Source organism: Triturus cristatus, chromosome 7 (assembly GCF_964204655.1).
Source record: "Triturus cristatus chromosome 7, aTriCri1.1, whole genome shotgun sequence".
Classification (NCBI taxonomy): Eukaryota; Metazoa; Chordata; class Amphibia; order Caudata; family Salamandridae; genus Triturus; species Triturus cristatus.
In genome coordinates, this window is record NC_140590.1 from 257,963,926 (window position 1) to 257,984,188 (window position 20,263).

At 47.0% G+C, this 20,263-nt stretch overlaps 1 protein-coding gene across 1 annotated transcript in view; it reads right to left on the reverse strand.

Annotated features, from left to right (window-relative positions):
- The window catches only part of NOSIP (nitric oxide synthase interacting protein), a 63,988-nt gene extending 46,402 nt beyond the window's left edge, over positions 1 to 17,586 (reverse strand). Inside the window, exon 1 of the mRNA XM_085616146.1 lies at positions 16,532 to 17,586. The gene's annotated coding sequence lies outside the window, so the exon portion shown is untranslated. The remainder of the gene's footprint in view (positions 1 to 16,531) is intronic.
- Positions 17,587 to 20,263: the final 2,677 nt, after the last annotated feature.

Here is a 20,263-nt window from a genome sequence, read left to right on the forward strand (position 1 = left end):
TTTACTTGCAAACATAATGTCTCCACCCAAAGTCAGCGCCCGGTCTCACCGGTTGCACTGCCCTAGAGCTGGCCCTTCTCAAGGGTTCTGTGATTTAAGTGACAGAGTCACTGTTGTTCTTGGCTGTGCTGCTTCATAGGCCTGCTAGCAAGACTGGAGGTGAACTTCAGTATGGATTGTGGTGGACAAACCTTGAAGGTTAACCCAGACTTGCCAGTGCTAGGGTCCACCTGCTGGTGCTAAGACACCAGCGCTTCTAAGGTCTTGCGAAGCCTTCTAAGGTCTAGCATGGGATTGTGCTCTCTCAGCAGAGTCGTCTGATGGACTGGTTATTAAGGCTGAACCTGGTTCCCCAGTTCCAAATTCAGCAGCTCTGGCCATAGTGCCACATCATCTCCCCCACTGAACACCATACTGTCCCACTGAGAAAAACTCACACTGCCTTCAACTACAACCCAATTGCTGCCGGCTATAAACACCTGGATGAGGCTCAATTTAAATGACGCAATAGACAAGAGCAATATACGGCCTTCAAAAATAAGTAACATCATCCTGGAAAAAGCAAACACTCATAGGGGAATGCAAAATGTAGCAAACCATGTGAAATGCAAGGAGGAACAACATTGTTACCTTAACACTTTTACACTCACTATTCAGAAATCAGTGAGTGCTTGTGCCTGAAAGGGGCCTTGAATGGTCCCATTTCAATGTCCATTGCCGATATCCTTACAAAACATTAGCAGTTGGACGCAGAGCCGCAGTACACATTTTGTTTTCCAATCCACACCTTGCAGTACCTCCAGGATTGGTGCACTAGTTGCAAGCCCCGGGAAAACAAAGACAAGAAACAAAATATAGCGCTTCACTGGCAAACTCTGTAAAAGTGGCGCTAATGTGTTTGGGTGTGAATAAAATCAATCTGGCCAGTTTTCTACCACTGTCATACTTTATTTAGTTATTTTTCATATTTCTAACCTTTTATTCCAGATGCTGCACCTTAGAATTAAAATACGACATTTCCAGCAAAAATGATTTTCTTTTTTGGATCCATTTCACAGGGGAGCAAATAAAAGAAAGTAGAGAGAGAGTGAGTACCCCATCTTGAAGTAAAGATTTTCAGTAAGTGAAGAACTGCTAGACAGAAAGAGAGGGAGGAATGAAAGAGTGGGGGGCAGCTGAAGCGGCAGAGCAGAAGCGGACACTGTATTTTTCTTCTGTAAGTAAGAAGGAAAAGACAGAGTCCGGTTACTTCTCTGCCGCCTGTGAACCATGTGAAATGCAAGCAGGAAAAACATTGTTACCTTAACGCTTTTACACTCACTATTCAGAAATCAGTGAGTGCTTTTGCCTGAAAGGGGCCTTGAATGGTCCGATTTCAATGGCCATTGCTGATATCCTTACAAAACGTTAGCAGTATGGTAAAAAGACCACATCCCTGGACGCAGAGCCGCAGTACACATTTTGTTTTCCAATCCACACCTTGCAGTACCTCCAGGATTTGTGCACTAGTTGCAAGCCCAGGGAAAACAAAGACAAGAAAACAAAAATAGCGCTTCACTGGCAAACTCTGTAAAAGTGGCGCTTAGTTGTGGAGTAGATATAGCTCCTGCCTCTTGTAGGGGGCGTTACTATATACGGGCGCTACTAATGTTAACCCCTCAAACAGGAAGGCCGTTGAGAGCGCTTTATGAAGGAGAGGTCTCCCGCACAAAAGAGGTGCCCCTATCGAAAGCTAGACCTATGCAGAAAGCTTGGGCCAGTGAGGAAAGTAAACCTGTGCTCAAGAGGATTCCAGCGCCGAAGAGATGTCTGTAAGCGAAAGGTAGATGGGAACGGAAGAATGATTTCCAGCGCAGAGATAATCCCCCGTGAGGGGCAAGGATGGAAGAGATGGCTGTAAGGGAATGTTATTGGTATGGAAGACAGGATACCACCAAGAAACAAAGTGCATGAGGGAAAAGTACATTGGTATGGAGGAAAGGTTTGCAGCACAATAAAGATGGCCCCAAGAGAAAAGTAAACATGTGGAAATGCAAGCAGGAACAACATTGTTACCTTAACGCTTTTACTCACTATTCAGAAATCAGTGAGTGCTTTTACCTGAAAGGAGCCAGGAAACGCCGGACTTGAAACGCCGATTGAGGAAACGCCGAGATCAGCCTTGCAGCAAGGAAGAGGCGACCCCACGTCCCGCTCCGTAAAGACCGCGCATAAAATGGCCGAACCTTCCGATGTAAAAAAAAAAAAAAAAAAAACGCCCATCACGTGTAAAAGGGGCAGGGACTACGAAAAAGAGAAAGAAACGAAAAAACACGCCCCCGAATCCGAAAAAGACGGGGCTTGTTTGGAGAGACAAAGCTCTTCTCCAATGGCTGACCAGCATTTAAGAGGCCAGCCAATGGAGAAGAGGGGCTGGTTCAAGCCCCTCTTCTGAAAAACATTAAATCTCGGAGCGAGACTGCGCAAGCGCAGCCTTTGCAGCCGAGACCTAAAAAGGAGAACGAAGCAGAGTTAAAGCACTTTTTTAAAGGGAGAAGGGCCTGCTGCCCGGTCCTTCCCAAGAAACAAATAATAACAAGCATTGGCATAGCCAATAGGTCTCGCCTTTGGGACCTTATAAGTATTTATTTATGCAGCAGGTCCCAAAGGCGAGACCTATTGGCTATGCCAATGCTTGTTGTTATATCTGGGCATGTTGAGAGGCTAGGGGACTGGGTCTCGATGTCGGGTTGGGAGCACAGCAATGACCTACTCAATTTGAATGCGTAGGTAATACAACCGGAGGCATGAAATGAAAGGTTCACTACAAGGAATAACAGGAAGGTAGAAAGTTAGACTTGTTAGAAAGGTAAGGAGGGGTAGAGGCAGGCATGGTGGTGAGTGGAGAAACAGATGCATGCTAGGAGAGCGATGTGAGGGAGGGAGACGAAATGGGAAGAGGCACTGAAAGGTGGGTCGGGTAAAGACCGTAGTGAGGCAAACAGAAGGGTAGCGAGGGGTGAAGGGTAGACAAAAAAGTGAGGTGTAGAAGAAAAAGATTCAGGAGCAGAGACAGGTAAATCAAAGATGGAGAGGGGAGAATAACGCAGTCGTAGAACGTGAGAGGGCCAGGTAGAGAGAGGGTGAGGTGTGTCAGAGACAGGTAGAGACAGCTGAGGAAGAGGGAATAATAAAGACTGAGGTAGACAGATGAGGTAGAGGGGTGGGTGCGTTGATATAAAGGACGTGCAGAGATGTGTCAGAGAGATGTTACTGAAGAGGAAAAGAAGTAGAGGTATTGAGAAAGGAGTAAGGTACTAAGAGAAGTAAGGGGTGAACAGAGGTAGAACGAGTGGAAGGGGAGAGAACACGTAGAAGATGAATGGCAAGGTAATGGCAAGGTAAAGTGAGCAATCAGGCAGTGAGTGTGTGGAGTGTGATACAGAGGGATATGTGGCAGTGAGTGTGAGGTGTGGGGTACAGAGGGATATGTTGTGGCAGTGAGCACGAGGTGTGGGGTACAGAGCGATATAAGGCAGTGAGCACAAGGTGTAGGGTACAGAGGGATATGTTGTGGCAGTGAGCGCGAGGTGTGGAGTACAGAGGGATATAAGGCAGTGAGCGCAAGGTGTGGGGTACAGAGGGATATAAGGCAGTGAGCGCAAGGTGTGGGGTACAGAGCGATATAAGGCAGTGAGCGAGAGGTGTGGGGTACAGAGGGATATAAGGCAGTGAGCGCAAGGTGTGGGGTACAGAGGGATACAAGGCAGTGAGCGAGAGGTGTGGGGTATAGAGGGATATGTTGTGGCAGTGAGCGCGAGGTGTGGGGTACAGAGGGATATGTTGTGGCAGTGAGCACGAGGTGTGGGATACAGAGGGATATAAGGCAGTGAGCGCAAGGTGTGGGGTACAGAGGGATATAAGGCAGTGAGCGAGAGGTGTGGGGTACAGAGGGATATGTTGTGGCAGTGAGCGCGAAGTGTGGGGTACAGGGATACGTTGTGGCAGTGAGCGCGAGGTTTGGGTTAGAGAGGGATATAAAGCAGTGAGCGCAAGGTGTGGGATACAGAGGGATTTTAGGCAGTGAGCGCGGAGAGTGGGGTACAGAGGGATATAAGGCAGTGAAACACAGGGTCGGGACGTCCTGCCAGACATGATAGGGTGCATACTGGCAGATAGATATGTTAGTGACACGAGACTGTGTACGTCTTAGTGGGATCTGAAATCCGGGCTATGCTGCAACCTCAATTTTTGACTTGGGAGGATAATGCATCGACCTCCCCCCCCCCCCCCCCCCGAACTTCATTCAGAAGTCCCCTTGCTCTCAGACTACACAGTGTTAAAAGGAGGTCTTGGTGTCCAGACCTAGCTTGCCACTTCCCCTTAGGATGCAGCCTGCACTTTCACCTATGGCTGATTAAGGAAAGAACTGCACGAACCAGAATGCCATTGAGCACGGGTTTGAAGTGGGTGGGTGTATTTCCGCACCACCTCAAGCAGTGGTGATGTCAAGTGGCACTCGAGGCAGAGCCTGTTCCGTTTCATGGCCTTAGGGAGAAAAACCCGATAATGGCACACACAACACTGCTCTGTGTCCGCTGGTCTCGGCAGCGCATACCCAACCCGCTGAGCTGCCTCATTGGTTCAGGGTGGGATGTATGCTTTAGCAGCTCAAACTGGCCATTGTCATTCTGTATGTGATAATCAGCCACAGACAGAATGACAATGGGCGGGAGGGGCTGCGAGGAGGCGTGCAAGGCGCCCCATCAGGGAGTTGAGGCCTCTGGCAGGGAACAGCTCTGCTCCCTGCAAGGCTCCGGAATTACGGACAAAAGACGTCCCTAAAAGCATGGGTGTCCGCAGGGGGGAAAGGAGGGGTGCTCCAGGGGGGGGCAAGCGCCCCTCCTTGCCCCCCCCCCCCCTGCGGACGCCCATGGGTGCCTTCTTACCAGTACAAAGATGCCACGAGTAACTCTGTTCAACGTAATTTACGTTTTTCTTTTCAAGAATACTGAGATGCAGAAAAAATACAATCCAGTGATGAGATTTTCATAGGTATTCCAGCTTTATATATTTTACAAATAAACTATCACTCACAAACAAACCTAAAAAGCACGTTTTATACAAACTCAGGAACCCTAGCTTAATAGTGAGTATAAAAGAACGGTATTATAGAAATGCTCCTGCTTAAAAAAAAACAAAAAAAAAAAAACACAACAGCGCTAAAACATCAGATGTCTAAACAATGAAGATGATTCAGTGAACACTAGTTTTATATTGATATTTACTTCTGTTATTTTAATGATGTGATTTAAAATGACCTGGCATTCTTCAGCATCACCCATGACTTTATGTCAGCAATAGGTTTTCCACAGTAAATCACTGACATTACAGAAACAGCGAACTGCCATTCACCAGCAGGGGACACTACATTATTCATTCTTAAGGCCAGAGCACATTAGAAAGTCGGTTGATTAGTACAGCATTTTTGTTCCTGAAAAAATAGGTAGACTGTCACGAAAGAAGAACTGTAACAGCTATTTTTTCACCTAAGGACCCAGAAAGGCATTGAATATGTCTGCCATGCGACTTGAATAAACGTCATCTGTACTGCATCACAAGGAGTAAACTGATGTTACAACTGCTGATACATCTAGACCTTATTATTCACTGACCTTGCATCATATTAGTTTTGTTTTTAACATTAAAAAGCATTGGCAAATAGGTTCTTATTAGCTGCCTCGTTCTCAATCAAGTTATATCGAATTGCATTGTATTATGGCATTTGTATTACACTTACTACCCCCTACGTGGTGCGCTGAAACTCTCGTTCACGTGGACATCCCCTCCAACTGCAGCGGCGCTGCTCGAGAGAGGACGCCCTGACACTCGAACCCACCCCCTGGGCTTGGATTCCGAGCGGGTGAACCTCACAACTCGCTACCGGTCGTGACCGCTCCCAACAGGAATGGTTTACCCCTATGCATGAATGGCTGACGTCTAGGCAGCACTTGCAAGAGAACAGATAATCCAGAGATCTTAATTAACCACGTCCATGCGCGAGTAGCTCGTGCAATCTAGGTTTTTCTTTACATTCTTGAACTTGTAAGCCCGATTTAAAAATAGGTTAAATAGTACTACAAATACTAAAACACAAAGAAAATGCATGGTGAGGCAAAATCAGAAACAACAGCAACCAGTATTACCGGGTACAGGGGAGTGAGGGAACCTATTTGTCCTAAATGTTACTGTTTTTTTCGTTAAAAGACCAATCAAGTTCTGGGAGGATTTTCCACACTTGAATTAAGGCCCATGGTACCGTTCCTAAACCACTGCCATAAACTACTCACGAACGGAACCGGAAAATGTACTAGTTCTTGATGTAGTGCAGCTAAAATCAAAGGGTGACAGAGCGCTTTAAACATTTACAGTTAACATTTCAAATTTCCAAATACAACAAGCGCTCGCCATGACGTATTTGCTCGGCTTTTTCTACAGTCCCACTTGGACGGCCTCGCCTGCTAAAAGGTTTCTTGTCTTTATGGGGCCATGTGTTTGGCCCCATAAAGATAAGAAACCTTTTGCGACGCAAGGAAGGCAGACGAGCCCGTCCAAATGGGACGGCTCAGAAAGCCGAGAAAATACGTCACCAACAGCTCTTTTCCAATGGCTGGCCACCGTTTAGCATAAACAGTGATGCCAGTCAATGAAAAAGAGGGGCGGGGCTTAATGCCCCTTACAGAAAATACCCCATATCATTAAATCTCGCCAGCGAGACTGCGCATGTGTGCAGCCTACGCTAGCGAGACCTAAACAAGGTAGTGGAAAAGGTGGGGGTGGAGTTAGTACATAAAGGAGAGTGTTAGAAATGGGGATCTCAAGTTGGCAACGGCTGGCACCGAGGTCCAAATAGGGATCCTACTTCCAAAGTCAGAGTAAGGGGCTACACACTTTGACAACCCCTGCTCAACCCTGTGGTAACTTAGCACGAGCAGACAGGTCTATCTCAGAGGCAGTGTGTGAAGCATTTATGACCATACACAATAACGAAGGAAGGACGCTACAAATGGACACCACAAGTAGTTATAGATAAATAGTTATCTTTATATAGACTGAACACTACGCTTAAAAGCACTCAAGGAACCACAATGCACATAAATTACAGATTCACTTCAAAAGCAATCAAGGAACTCAAAAAGTGTGTGGAACGAACTTAGTTCGAGGCCAGGGTCCACGTGACCCGGTGATGCACAATGTACCTGAGATTTAAAGGGGGCACGGCACACAGCCTCACAAGGAAGCCGCGGTGATGACAGGCGGACTCGCAGCGGCCACAGCTTCCGGCTGTAGCGGTCCGCAGCCTGAACTCACGATAATCCTGGGGTGGGGCTTAAGGCGGGCACCCAGCGGCACACGCAGGTGATAACAAGATCCGCGAAGAGGTGACTAGTGCGGGGGACTCAGCGGCACAGCTCCTCAGCTGCAGCGGCCCGCGATGATTCTCGTAGGACGGCAAATGCGGGCACTCAGCGGCACAGCTCCTCAGCTGCAGCGGCCCACAATAGCGATTGCGATGATTCTCGTAGGATGGCAAATGCGGGCATTCAGCGACACAGCTCCTCAGCTGCAGCGGCCCACAATAGCGATTACGATGACTTTGGTAACACAGGCAAATGCGGACTCTCGGCGGCAACAGCTCCTCAGCTGCGGCGGCCCACAATGGCGACGACTTGGGTAACATAGGCAAATGCGGGCTCTCAGCGGCAACAGCTCCTCAGCTGCGGCGGCTCACAATAGCGATACAATGATTTTCGTAGTACGGCAAATGCGGACACTCAGCGGCACAGCTCCTCAGCTGCAGCGGCCCACACTAGCGATAAGATGACTTTCAGCCCACGTTCCACGCAGTAGAACCAAAGGCTATGGAATTCTCAACAGAGGCCTCAACTGTGAGTAGAATTCCCCTCAAAGAGGAATCCGTGCGACTGATGGGTGAAGTCTAGTGTCCCTGAGACTTCAGCAGGAGGCAAGCTCATATCAGGCCCTTGGGTAGTTGCTTCAGCAAGATGGATGAAAGTTTCTAAGTCCTTTCCCTCTACTTACACGGACAGAGGTTCGTCTTGACATCCAGAAGTAACACACTGTGTAGGGGTTTTAGCACAGATCTTTATACCCCAAAAGTCTTTGTTCTCAAAAAGTCACATATCACTGAACCCAGCCATAACCAATTTGGTGTCGTCCTGGAGCACTTTGTTTACAAGGCTGCATCCTGCCTTTCAGGAAGAGGGGGTCTGCTATCAGACGCACAGTGGGAGGTGGAGCCATCGTTCAGGTTGCTAGGCACAGCCCTGCTCAGATCAAAGGGTCACCCCTCCCCCATACTCCAACTGCAAATCTCTCTATTCAATCCAGGTCGGCTCAGCCTGCCCTGTCCCTTCAAAACCAGACAGCTAATACACATAACAGCAGAGCACACTGGAAGGTTTAGGCAAGAAAATACCCACTTTCTAAAAGTGGTATTTTCAACCACAGAATATGGAAATAATCTTCACTACCAGATGCACTTTAATATTCTGAGCTCAGGCATACTAAATTCGGCTTTCCTATCAGGTTCCTTGAGTCATTCAGGATTATAGAAGGTAATGCAGTTAATTTACAATAGGGTGCATTCGCGCTGTGGCACAGCGCCCAGAGCATCGAACACCAGCAAACACAGAGGAGACAAAAGCGAAAAATGGAAGGGAGACCCAAGTCAATGGTGCCAGGTCTAACACACGTCCCCTCCAGCTGAAACGTGGGGAGAACTACCCACCCACTTGGGAGTTCTCATCACTAAGGTGGAAAAATCTGGACAGACCATCAGCGTTGGCGTGTTCTGTAGCAGGGCGATGTTCCACCGTAAAGATCATACCCTGTAGGGTAATGGACCACCTCAACAACTTTGGATTCTCTCCCCTCATCTGCATCAACCATCTGAGGGGCCTGTGGTCTGTCTGAACCCAGAAGTGAGTCCCAAACAGGTATGGTGTCAGCTTCTTCAGTGCCCAGACCACAGCAAATGCCTCACGCTCAATTGCACTCCACCTCTGTTCCCATGAAGTAACCTCCTACTAATGAAGGCTACAGGCTGGTCTAGGCCCTCCTCATTGATCTGTGACAGAACGGCCGCCACACCATGCTCGGAAGCGCCTGTCTGGACAACAAATTATTTTGAAAAGTTGGGCGCCTGAAGTACAGGTGCTGTGCACATGGCAGTCTTCAGGGAGTCATAAGCTTTCTGACAGGTGTCAGTCCAGTTCACAATCTTTGACTGCTTCTTAGAAGTCAGCTCAGTCAAGGGTACAACAATGTTGCCATACCCCTTGACAAACGTTCTACCAGGCACGGCAGCTTTTGGTACCAGGACCATGGGGCTGGACCAAGGGCTGCTAGAGGACTCAATCTCCCCTAAAGCAAACATTTTGGAGACCTCCTCCTTAATGCATGCCCTGACCCATTCAGTCACTCGGTAAGCCTTGTGCTTAACAGGAGGACTGTCCACAGAGTCTAGGACATGGGTGCACCAATCAGTGACACTAGGCACCAGGGAGAACAGATCACTGAATTGCCCCAACAGTTGGTGACAATCGCTCTGCTGCTTAGGGGTCAGTGTAGTGGAGGGGACCACACTCTCCACTGACCCATCTTGTTCCTCTGCACACAGGAGGTCAGGAAAAGGCTCACTCTCCTCTTCCATTCCAGCATCTGAGGCCAGAAGCATGTCCACTTCAGACCTCTCAAAGTGGGGCTTCAGGCGGTTAACATGAAGGACCCACAAGGGGTTCCTGGGAGACCGCAAGTCCACCATGTAGGTCACAGGACTCTTGCGTTCCACCACCTCAAAGGGGCCCCCTCCACTTAAGGAACCTGTTGCCCATGGCTGTCTTGGGGTCCAAACGGCGGTGGCGATCCGCCCGTCATACTACACCGCCCGCATGCCAATTACCCCCCGCCATATCAGTATGGCGGGAGGTACTGCAGCGGACGGGAAGACCGTCCCCTGCTTTTCCGCCCGGTCGACGAGTTGACCGGGCGGAAAAGGGTCTAATATGGTGGCGGTGTCTGCTAGACACCGCCATCCATATTAGTGTTCAGGCGGAGAGCAGCCTTTCCGTGGCGGCAACGCATACGGAGTTCACAGTGGGGGGCGCGTTGCGGGCCCCCAGGAAGTTGGGGAGTTGGGGGTGCACATGGGGGTACGTATAGTACCCCCCTGCATTTGCATGCACAATGCGGAAGGCACCTCGCGGTGCCTGCCACTTTGTGCATGCAAATGCACAACATGCATTTTTACCATTGCGGCTGTGCTGCTGAAAGCACCGCCCGCTGCAATGTTAATAATGCGTGATGCGCCCGCCAGTGTGGCGGGCGCATCCTAATCTCCCCCACGGGACCGCCGCACATATGGCGGGCGGGCCCGTTTTCCGTCAGGATGGCGGGCGGACTCCGCCCGCCATCCTAATGATGCCCTAAGTCTTTTGCAACCAGACAATTTGCACTATCTGGTAGACTGAACTTAAAAAGAAGTGTGTGAGACCTCATTCCATGCTTCTAGGCAGAAGGGTACGGTCATCCCTCCAAAGAGATATTAGGTATCCCTTATCATTTGTGGTGATTCAAACACAGGAGAATTTACATTCTTACAGGACATTTTATTAGTGAGCCACTGTGTTGTCAACAGCTTCGAAAATATGAGCGAACCCCTACGAACAGCTGGGACAGTAAAGGTTCCTCAGTCCTAATCAGGGTGAAAAGATAAATGAGCCAAGACTCTTATTGTAGAAGATAAGAGGGTCAATTATACCAAGAATGACTGGAAAAGGAAGTATTGTTATAGCCTAAATATCTGAGTTGTTAGGGTACTTGCTTTGGAGTGAAAGATATTGATTGTTCCTTGTACCAATGAGTTATGCGGACCCCCTCCTAAGTAGAGATTTGTTTCCATTAAAAAAGACCTATGCGACAAAGCCTACCGCAGAGTCTTCATTCCTCGGTTTACAGTGAGTCGAGGTTCTGGTATGTACATGTAAGGTTGCTTTTGTTTGTTCTCCCTCCTTCCCTCATAACCCTAAGGCCCGAAACTAGACCATGATAAACCATTACTTTTGCGAGTGACACAGGTCAGCATTGCCACAGAAATACACCATGCACTATACAAACGTGATGTAAGGGTAAGGCAAAAGGGAATGACCCATAATTTGTTGCTGCAGAGAAAAACTACTCCTAAGTGTGTGCCACAACCACAAATTACACTATTTAGGAGTTTCTTTGCAGAATTTTATGGAAAACCCTTAAAACAAACTGTGTTATGTAATGATTAATTTGGTCCCCATTCGCCTTGATAAAACAATCCTAGGGGCATGATTACCCCATGCCACATCTCCCACTTCCAGGTAGAGGCTCTGGCTAGCTCAGAGCAGTATGAGGCGGGTACTACATTATCTATAATGGATTCTCATATCTGAGAAACACATTTTTGTTTGAACTTTTATGATGAATCCTTTAAAAATCTCACTCCGAACTTTATGGCCGCTAGATCCCACCGAAATGTGTTAAGGAATGAGCAATAGGCACGAGATCTCACCAAGTTGTGTCCCAACTCATGTATTTAGTTATTTATCTAAAAATTTCCACGGCGCATGATTACCAATTAAACACTATGGTGTTAATAAGCCAGTTCACTGACATTAGAAAAAAGGTTCGGCGAGTTCCGAGATTCCTTTCACAATCAATTGCTCTTAAGTGTGCTACTAAAATTGAACGAAACCAAGAATGTAACTCCCAGGCTTCAAGTGAATTATTATGTTGTAGTTAGAGGGTAGGATCATCATACAAGAGCCTGGAGTCATTCAAGTAGGGGTAAGTTTTTTATTTCATGTTAGGCTCTTAGGTTACAACCACAGCTAAATAGGCCCTACCAGGCCCCATTCTCTCTCCATCTGTAGCTATCTACCAGCTTCAACATCACACACACAAAAAACTCCATTGCATCATTTACTCTCAGCATTACAAACGGTAATTCAGAAAACCTTTTAAACTCTCTGAAAACATGCATATGTACAAAGACAACAAATTACAGTAACTGTGATAGGCTGAGGGAAGTCTTACAACCTTCCAAGACATGAGGCTTCCCACATCTCATGACAAAAGCACACACACACACGAGGACAACTAGGTTGTGGCTAACATTGCACAACAGTCCAAGATCCTAAAGTCTTGCGATCTCCTCGGACAACTGCATGTCTATACACTCACAATGACACCATACAGCATTGATGCAGGCAGGACATGTAATAACAGGGACCTAGTCATTCGTAGGGAACTGGGTGCTTGTTGCAGTACCCCCTCACTTTTTGCATGGTATTTGATGAAACTTTGACTGAAATGTACCAGGTTCCTGATAACCAGGTCCCCAGTACCAGTGTTCTTTCCCTTAAAATGCTAAATTGTTCCCCCAATTAGCAAAACCTTTAGCACCCTCTGTAAGTTCCTAGTAAATGGTAACCCTGGTACCTAGGGTCTGAGGTACTAAAGAGGGCCCCTAAGGGCAGCAGCACAAATTGTGCCATCCTATGGGACACCTCTCCAAGCACATGCAAGGCTGCCATTGCAGGATGTGTTACTTGGTAAAGAAAAAAGTGAAAACATGAAATGTCACATACATGTGTGCCATATCCCCTAACCCTACATGTTATATTTGTAAGTCACCCCTACAGCAGGTCTGACAGCCCTATGGGAGAGTGCTGAATATTACATTTGAGGGCATACCGGCATGAGCGGATATACCCCTGTGCTGGTCAGTCCTATGACGTCCAGGGCAAGTGGATAGGGAAGCCATTTTAAAACATATGCTGGACACAGGTGAAAACGAGTTCCCCAGCTACATGATGGCTTCACTATAAATAGAGATGTTTGCTATCAAACATTTCATATTGGCAAACCCACACTGATTCCAGTGATGGATTTACCAATACATGCACTCAGAGGGCATCTTAGAGGTACCCCCTGAAAACCTACCAACCTCTGGTATGCTCCCTGACTAGTTCATGCCAGCCTGCCGCCTGGACACTGTTGTGACCTCCTAAGGTGAGGGCCTCTGCTCTCAGGAGGCCCAGAACAAAATCCGGGAAGAGAGTGTAACACCCCTCCACAGGATGACCTTCTGATTAGCCTCCCCAGGCCGGCAAGCTTCAAAGAGCTGCCGCCTTTGGAATGAGAGTCTGGCTCCCCTCACAGGCGAGGAAGCCACCCGCTTTTGTCCAGGACCCCCTTGGCACCTGGACAGGCGGGAAAATTAGCTAGTCAGGTAGATGTGCCACCTCCAGACTAGTATCACCCCTAAGGTGGGCTACACAGAGGTGGACACAATTTTTCAGAAGCAGCCATCTTTCTGATGGCATACTTATGAATTCTCAGACAGGGTTATGTCCACATCCAACAGGTAGTGGTCATATAGGGGGCGTAGTGAGCCCAAGGGACAGGAGCCCATTGGCTACTACCCTACATACCCCTACCACCCCTACATTGAGTATTTAAGGGAGTCCCTGGCACCAGAAGAGGAGATCCTGGTGCCCTACGAATAAGGACACGAAGAGCCACAATTAGAGAAGACTGAAGAGAGCACTTGACTTGGCCCCAGCCCAACTGACCTGTCTGCCAATCTCCATCTAAACTGTGCCAAAGATGCCTCGTCTTGCAGCTGTGTGCCTCCAAAATCTGGGAAGACTGCCTGCCTTCAATAGAGACCAAGACCTCCCAAAGAACAGCGGAACTGTTCCCTGCAACCTGCAGAAACTCCAAATGAAAAGACTCTGAGGACTCTGGAACTGGCAAAACAGGGCACCTGAAGCCACCACTGCACTTGTCGTTCCCAGCCCAAGTAGAAGTGGGTCTACCGTGTCATCAAAGCCCCCAGCCCTCTAGAGCCTGAGTTCAACATGGTTTCAACCCTCGTGGACCCACCGACACCACCTGCAACCTCTACACGCAGGCCCCCTCTACCGCAACGCTCCCGGTAAGAAAACCCGACACCTACAGTCACCTCTGCATCTGTCACCACCGGGCTGTGGAGAAGAGTACCAAAGGTGTCCCTACGTACCCGAGCATCGCATGGCCTGAACTCCCTTGCTGGTCCAGCCTGACGCCTCTTTTTGCAGTGACCGATCTCCATAGAATAACACTGGGCTCCAAGCGCGGTTTTGTACCCTGCAGCCCTTGTGCCGCTGGTCGTGTTCTGTTGGTTCTGCCTTGGACCTTTCCCACCACTCACCTTAACTCCTGAAGATTGGTCCTGTAATTGGCTGTACTATACCCATTTGCAATACCTGTTCTTCCTTCCATAGGATACCACTGCCAAACTCAAAAGGTGCCCAGTTTTTTAACTGAAAAGAATTTATATTGAAAAACTTGCTTGCCTGAACGATTTCTCTCTGATGCCTAAACATATATAAAGATACTTGCTATTTTTATAAATTGACGTGGATCTCCTTCTTGAGTCATTTGTCATTTATTGATGATTGTGTGTATTTGCATATGTCTTGCACTCCTCTTGGTTAAGCCTAAGGACATTCGACCACACTACACCCAATAAAGCACCGTGGGATTGCTAGAGCAAGCCCCTGTCCACTTATAAGGGAACCCCTGGACTCTTTACACGGTAGATCAGATTATTGATATATTACATAAAAGGCCAGCTTCCTACATCAAGCAACAGCCAAGGCAAAGAATCCTCAGGCCAAGGGGTTTCCCTTTCAACCCCAAGTCTACATAGTCAAGGCACAAACAACACAAAACAGAAAGGTTTAACTATACAATACTGCAACTCAAAAGTCCCTTGACAAACTCCAAACCAAAACTTGCCATCATATAACTCTCACCCTTCTCCATCGTTCATAAGGAACACACACATCCCACCATGGAGATAATCCTTCACACCATCTCACACCCACAAAAGTGCAGCCCAGTACTACAACCCTCCAAACAAGCCATCACCAGCTGGCCAAACCAACATGATAACTTGCCATACCCCCTTTCATCGGAGGTATACCCTCACACAGGAGTAGAAAGACTGCTACAACCTGGTGCTGCACATGATAATAAGTTCCCGCCATCTTCGCTCGTAACTCTACAAGGGGCACCTTCAGAAGTGGAGCCTCAATAGGCATGCACTGACTTGCCCTTTACGTGCACTGAGTTCCATATAATTGGGACAAGTGGCACCCGCGCAGCAGATCCTTAGGTGACCCTGGCTTAAGAATCCAGATATTTCGACAATAGTTGCAAAGATTTCCCTTAATGCCTATAATTACATATGGTGTTTGATCAAGTCTTTTGTTAATCGCTCCTCATGTCACAGACTTTCTGCTTTTTCGTGCCGTCTCAAATTACAGGCCCAATACTCAGCTGGCTTCAGTACCACTCCTCCTGGTGCTTGCATATCCTCCTTACTGGGCTACTCTTGCTCAATAGTCATGCTGGCATTGAGGTTGGGCAGCCCCAGACTATTCCAGTCTCTTCACAGGACCTCTCTACACCTTTAGACTCTTTTTAAGGACCAACTGCCTACTGCCCCCGAGTCCAGCAGCATCCCCACACTTTTGTCCCAAGAACTTGTTGCCAAAATGTTGTAATTGGAGGTAGTGCCTTCATAAATCAGTCTGTAGCCAAAGGGAGAGGTGAGGTGCAGCGGCTGACTCCGTAGTGTGGAGCTCATCGTTCAATCCCCAGCAGCAGCTTGTTATCATGTGACTCTGGGCAGTAGCTCACTTAATCTCCCCGACAGCCCGCAGCGACTTGAGACACTTAGGGGTGATTAGTTCGCGCTTCACATATACCGTATTGATTCATGTAGAGGTAAGGTATTTATTTCATGTTAGGCCACAGCCTGGCATGTCTTGTTAGGGGGCTGTAGTATGCTGCTCAGCCAGGATGTGTGTGTGTTAGAATTTTGGAAGTTAGAATGTTGGAATGGTTTGAGTCAGTTGGTCTATGGGCTGAGCAGCATACAGGCTGCTCCTGGTGGGGCTCACTTTCTATGTACCTTCTTACTTGTAACTTCAACCTTCAATATACTTGAAGTTACCAACAACGAACGGACATTCTTTTATCTGTTCATTACAAGGGCTCCATCCAGCTGTAACCTGCTTCCACATCACACATACATCAACATTCCGTTATATCCTTAACTCTCAGCGTTGCAGATGCCAGCTCCCAGAAACAGTGAATTGGGAGACACATTATATATACACAATACTTCAGATAGCAGGTGTTTGGGCGGGGATATGGGCGCGCGAAGGGGGTGGAAGCCAGGTCTTGTAAGGAAGGCACTTGTTTGGTTATTTCTATACTAATTACTGCGCATACTGAATTCAAAACATCGCGAGTGTACTACACTTCTAACCACACCAATCTTGAATAAACATACAGTACATTAAATCTGGCAGTTGCATAAACGTCGATACACAGATGACGAGTACTGGATGCAACTAGAGCAAGTAGAAGGGTTTAAACTTACAGTGGACGTTTTTACTCAGCGCAAACCGGAAACTGTCAATACGCCGATTCCAAACATCCGGTGCTGGTAACTAGAACTACTTCCGGTGTTGTGGACAATTTGTATCCTACAGCTCTTCTGCCATCTTCGGAACTCTGCCCTATTGGACAGCTCGGGCTGATGCCCTATACTAGCCCCGCCTACTCAAACAGAGACACGCTTTCACGGTCCTGCCTCTTTAAGAGCAGTGTAAAGCAGCAACAGAGGTGGAGATTTCTTTGGAGTAATTATTACTTTTTTGATTAGGTCACGCAGCCAGCATATTTATATCGCGCTTAAGGGATTCGGTTCTTTCACCTTGCTTTAAGCTCTGACTCCGTGCTCTTATCTAGTGGCCTTTTGGCAGTATCTCTTAAAAACAGATACTGAAATGTAAAATTAATGAGGAAAAGAAACTGAGATGTGTGAAAGAAAGGAGTGTAACGAAATTTGTGAAATTAACACGAGGGAGTAGAGGACTGAGGGAGATAGTTTTAAAACAATATTAGTGGTGGGGTAGGAAGGAAGACACGTAACAAGAAGAGGAGGAAAAATAATAAGAGAACGTGCGCGAGGTAAACAGATAAAGAAAAGGTTTTGATTTTTAATTACACTTTTTCAAAGCCACTGAACAGAGAATAGGACGCAGCATACACTTACCTTATTTTCACTGAACAGGGATACTTGCCAGTCCAGATGGCCCTATGTTGGACGAGAAGGCGCGCAAAAACTACGTCCATGCATATATTAAGGGGTAAAAGTCTGCTATAATAGAACTGGTCTGAAACTGTAATATTAGCCACCTGGTAAAGAATGCCTTACAAAACTAACCAGCCTCACTAATAAAGTGTAATTCCTACAAATCCACCCCCCTAAAAACTCAAACCCCCACTGAACTTAACCTTCCCACCCCAACATTGTGACACAAATCCTGGTCCTTTCTGGCGTGCTCACAAATTCCCTTTGTTACCATTGTCCCCATTTCCCTGGCCTCTGTGCTTACACCCTCTCCCATCCAACAGATGTCTTCTTGCTATGCTCAAAATAGCACCAGACGTGCCTACTAGCAGCAACAAGAGATGGCCTAAAGCGGTCGACCTCGAATCTGGGGAACCGGGTTCGAGTCTCGGCAATGACCCTGAACATCCTGTGATTCTGGGCAAATCACTTAATCACCCCGTGCCTAACAAAAATGAATGTGTCCTCATGTAATGCAACTGGTGCTATATAAACCACTCTGATACCCGATACCTTCGGGTCAAGTTTGCGCTATATAAAACTACGTAATAATAAAACTCTGTAATAACTAACTACAACCTTACACCCTGCCCTACTAAAACATACCCGGTATCCAGGGAAATTATTCAATTTCAAGTCGCAATAAACCGTAGACCCTTAATTCTAAAGATTATAAGCTTTATTCAGCTTCATTCAATATTTTCATATTGATGTAGGCTTGTCATTATTTATATGTAGTATTTTTTCTTACAAAAAAAACTTTTTTGTCAGATGTATTTATGTTAAATTATTTCTTCAAGTCACGTTGTACTGTATGATTTATTAATGTGTTATTCCTTTCAAAAGACATGTTTAATTGATTTTTGAATGTCCTTTTGAAAATATTGAATGAAGCTGAATAAAGCTTATAAACTTTAGAATTAAGGGTCTAAGGTTTATTGCGACTTAAAATTGAATAATTTCCTTGGATACCGTGTTTATTGTTTCCATATATGGGTGGTCCAGTCCAGGGAATTATGGACCCAAGCCTTGATTGATCACATTACTAAAACATACCAGCATAACAGAATGAAGGGATAACCAAAAGTAGTCGAAAAATCAGGGGCGGGATAAGTCACCCTACCAAACACCGTGCCTCTGAGTGTGATGAAGCCAAAAAGGCTGCCTTCAACCCATCCTCCCCTTATAAAACCCCACCTATATCCCACCCACCCCACACCTATTTTTTTGTGAAGTTTTATATAGCACAAACTAGACCCGTAGGTATCAGAGTGCTTTACATGAGCACCAGTTACGTTTCAGGCACAGGGAGATAAAGTGATCTGCCCAGAATTGCAGAATGTTGAGCGTCCCTGCCAAGACTCAAATCCGGTTCCCCAGATCCGAGGTCGACTGCCCTAGCCATTAGGCCACATTCTCTCCCTACTGACACGTTGGTCAATGGGGCTTCTGTGTGCGCTGCCCGAGTGCGCCACACTCCTGACAAGCCCAGGGGTAGACTGGGCAAGACCACCCCCCCCCCCCCCAAAACCCCATTGCTTTACACCCTTTAGTCATCTTTTTTAACCTACACAACTTGCATTGTGGGACCTGCTGTTTTCTCATAACATTGAAAGTATGACCTACAAACTCCTAGTGCTGTATTGGTATAAAAGCCGAATGGACTGAAGATGTCTCACGTGACATGGGGAAAAACAAAAAAGTGATGAGTAGAATGAATGTGTTTTTCTCAGCCACTAGTAATTACTCAGGTCGCTTTCCTGACCATCGTTTTTTTTTACCTACTATGCCCAGTGCTTAGAATGGAACTATGGTAGTGCAGGTACTCACTAATTAGAGAACTTGTTTGCTCCAGAGAAGTGCAGGTACTCTCCCAGAAGTCCAGGTACTCTCCCATTAAATTTGTTACAGCTGTGCTGAGAATTGCAGGTACTGTCCCTTACAAATTATAGAAGTACAGGTACTGAATACCGGATAGGTCCTGCCCATTAAAATCACTGACTATGTCGCCAAACAGAGACTATCACTTTTTTGTTTTTCTAAGTGAAACAAATGCCATGGGGGCCACTTGGCAACTATGGGTTCAGTTTGAACATCAGCAGTGCAAGGTTCTCTCATTCAAATTAGTTCAAATCTCATTGACTTCAGTTGAGTAGCACCTTTAAAAGAAAATGACAATACAAAAGAAATGCCGAAAAATAAAACATGCACAACTTGTAGCACAACTAGGGAACAACAAGGGTTTCAAGGTACAGTATAAACATAGTATGACACAGTTCTCTGGGCATTTTATTTTATTTAAACAGTTTTATATAGCGCTGGCTAGACCCGTAGGTATCAGAGCGCTTTACGTAAGGTCAACAATGTCACAACAATGATAACAATTACATGTTACATCAAATATAAGAGACACATTAAAGGAAGAGAAGGAAAGACAAGTGGAGAGGGAAGGGGGAGAGGGGGAGTGAGAAGGGAGGGGACGAGGGGGAAGACAGAATAAGAGACAAAGGGAAAGTCAGACCAAAGACCGAATGGGTAGGTGACGGCCGAGGAGGTAATCCAAAGCCAGTCTCCCCTATAGCTCTCAAGGAAGCTCCAACGGGCATCGGTAAGCAAGATGGATAGAAAGGAGACAAGGGAAAAGCAGAACGGCAGAAATACGATGGGGGGGGGGGGCTGGGCGAGACAGGGAGAAGGGGAGAAACTGTGCCCAAGGTCTGTCTGGGCAGTTGACGGTCAGGGGATGAACCAAGGCCGATCTCATTAGCTGAACAGAGGAGCTCCACCGTGCGTCGGACATAATGCTCGGACTCCGCTGTCAGGATAGAGATCAAGTGTACTCAGGGATTGACAGAATAGTGCGGGGGGCGGGGGAGCCATGCTCCGAAAGAATTCCAGTCATCCTCTTGAGGTCAGGCACAGACCTGGGAGTGTTGTGTAAGTAAAAGTTCAGCAAGGAGTAAAAAAAGTCACCAC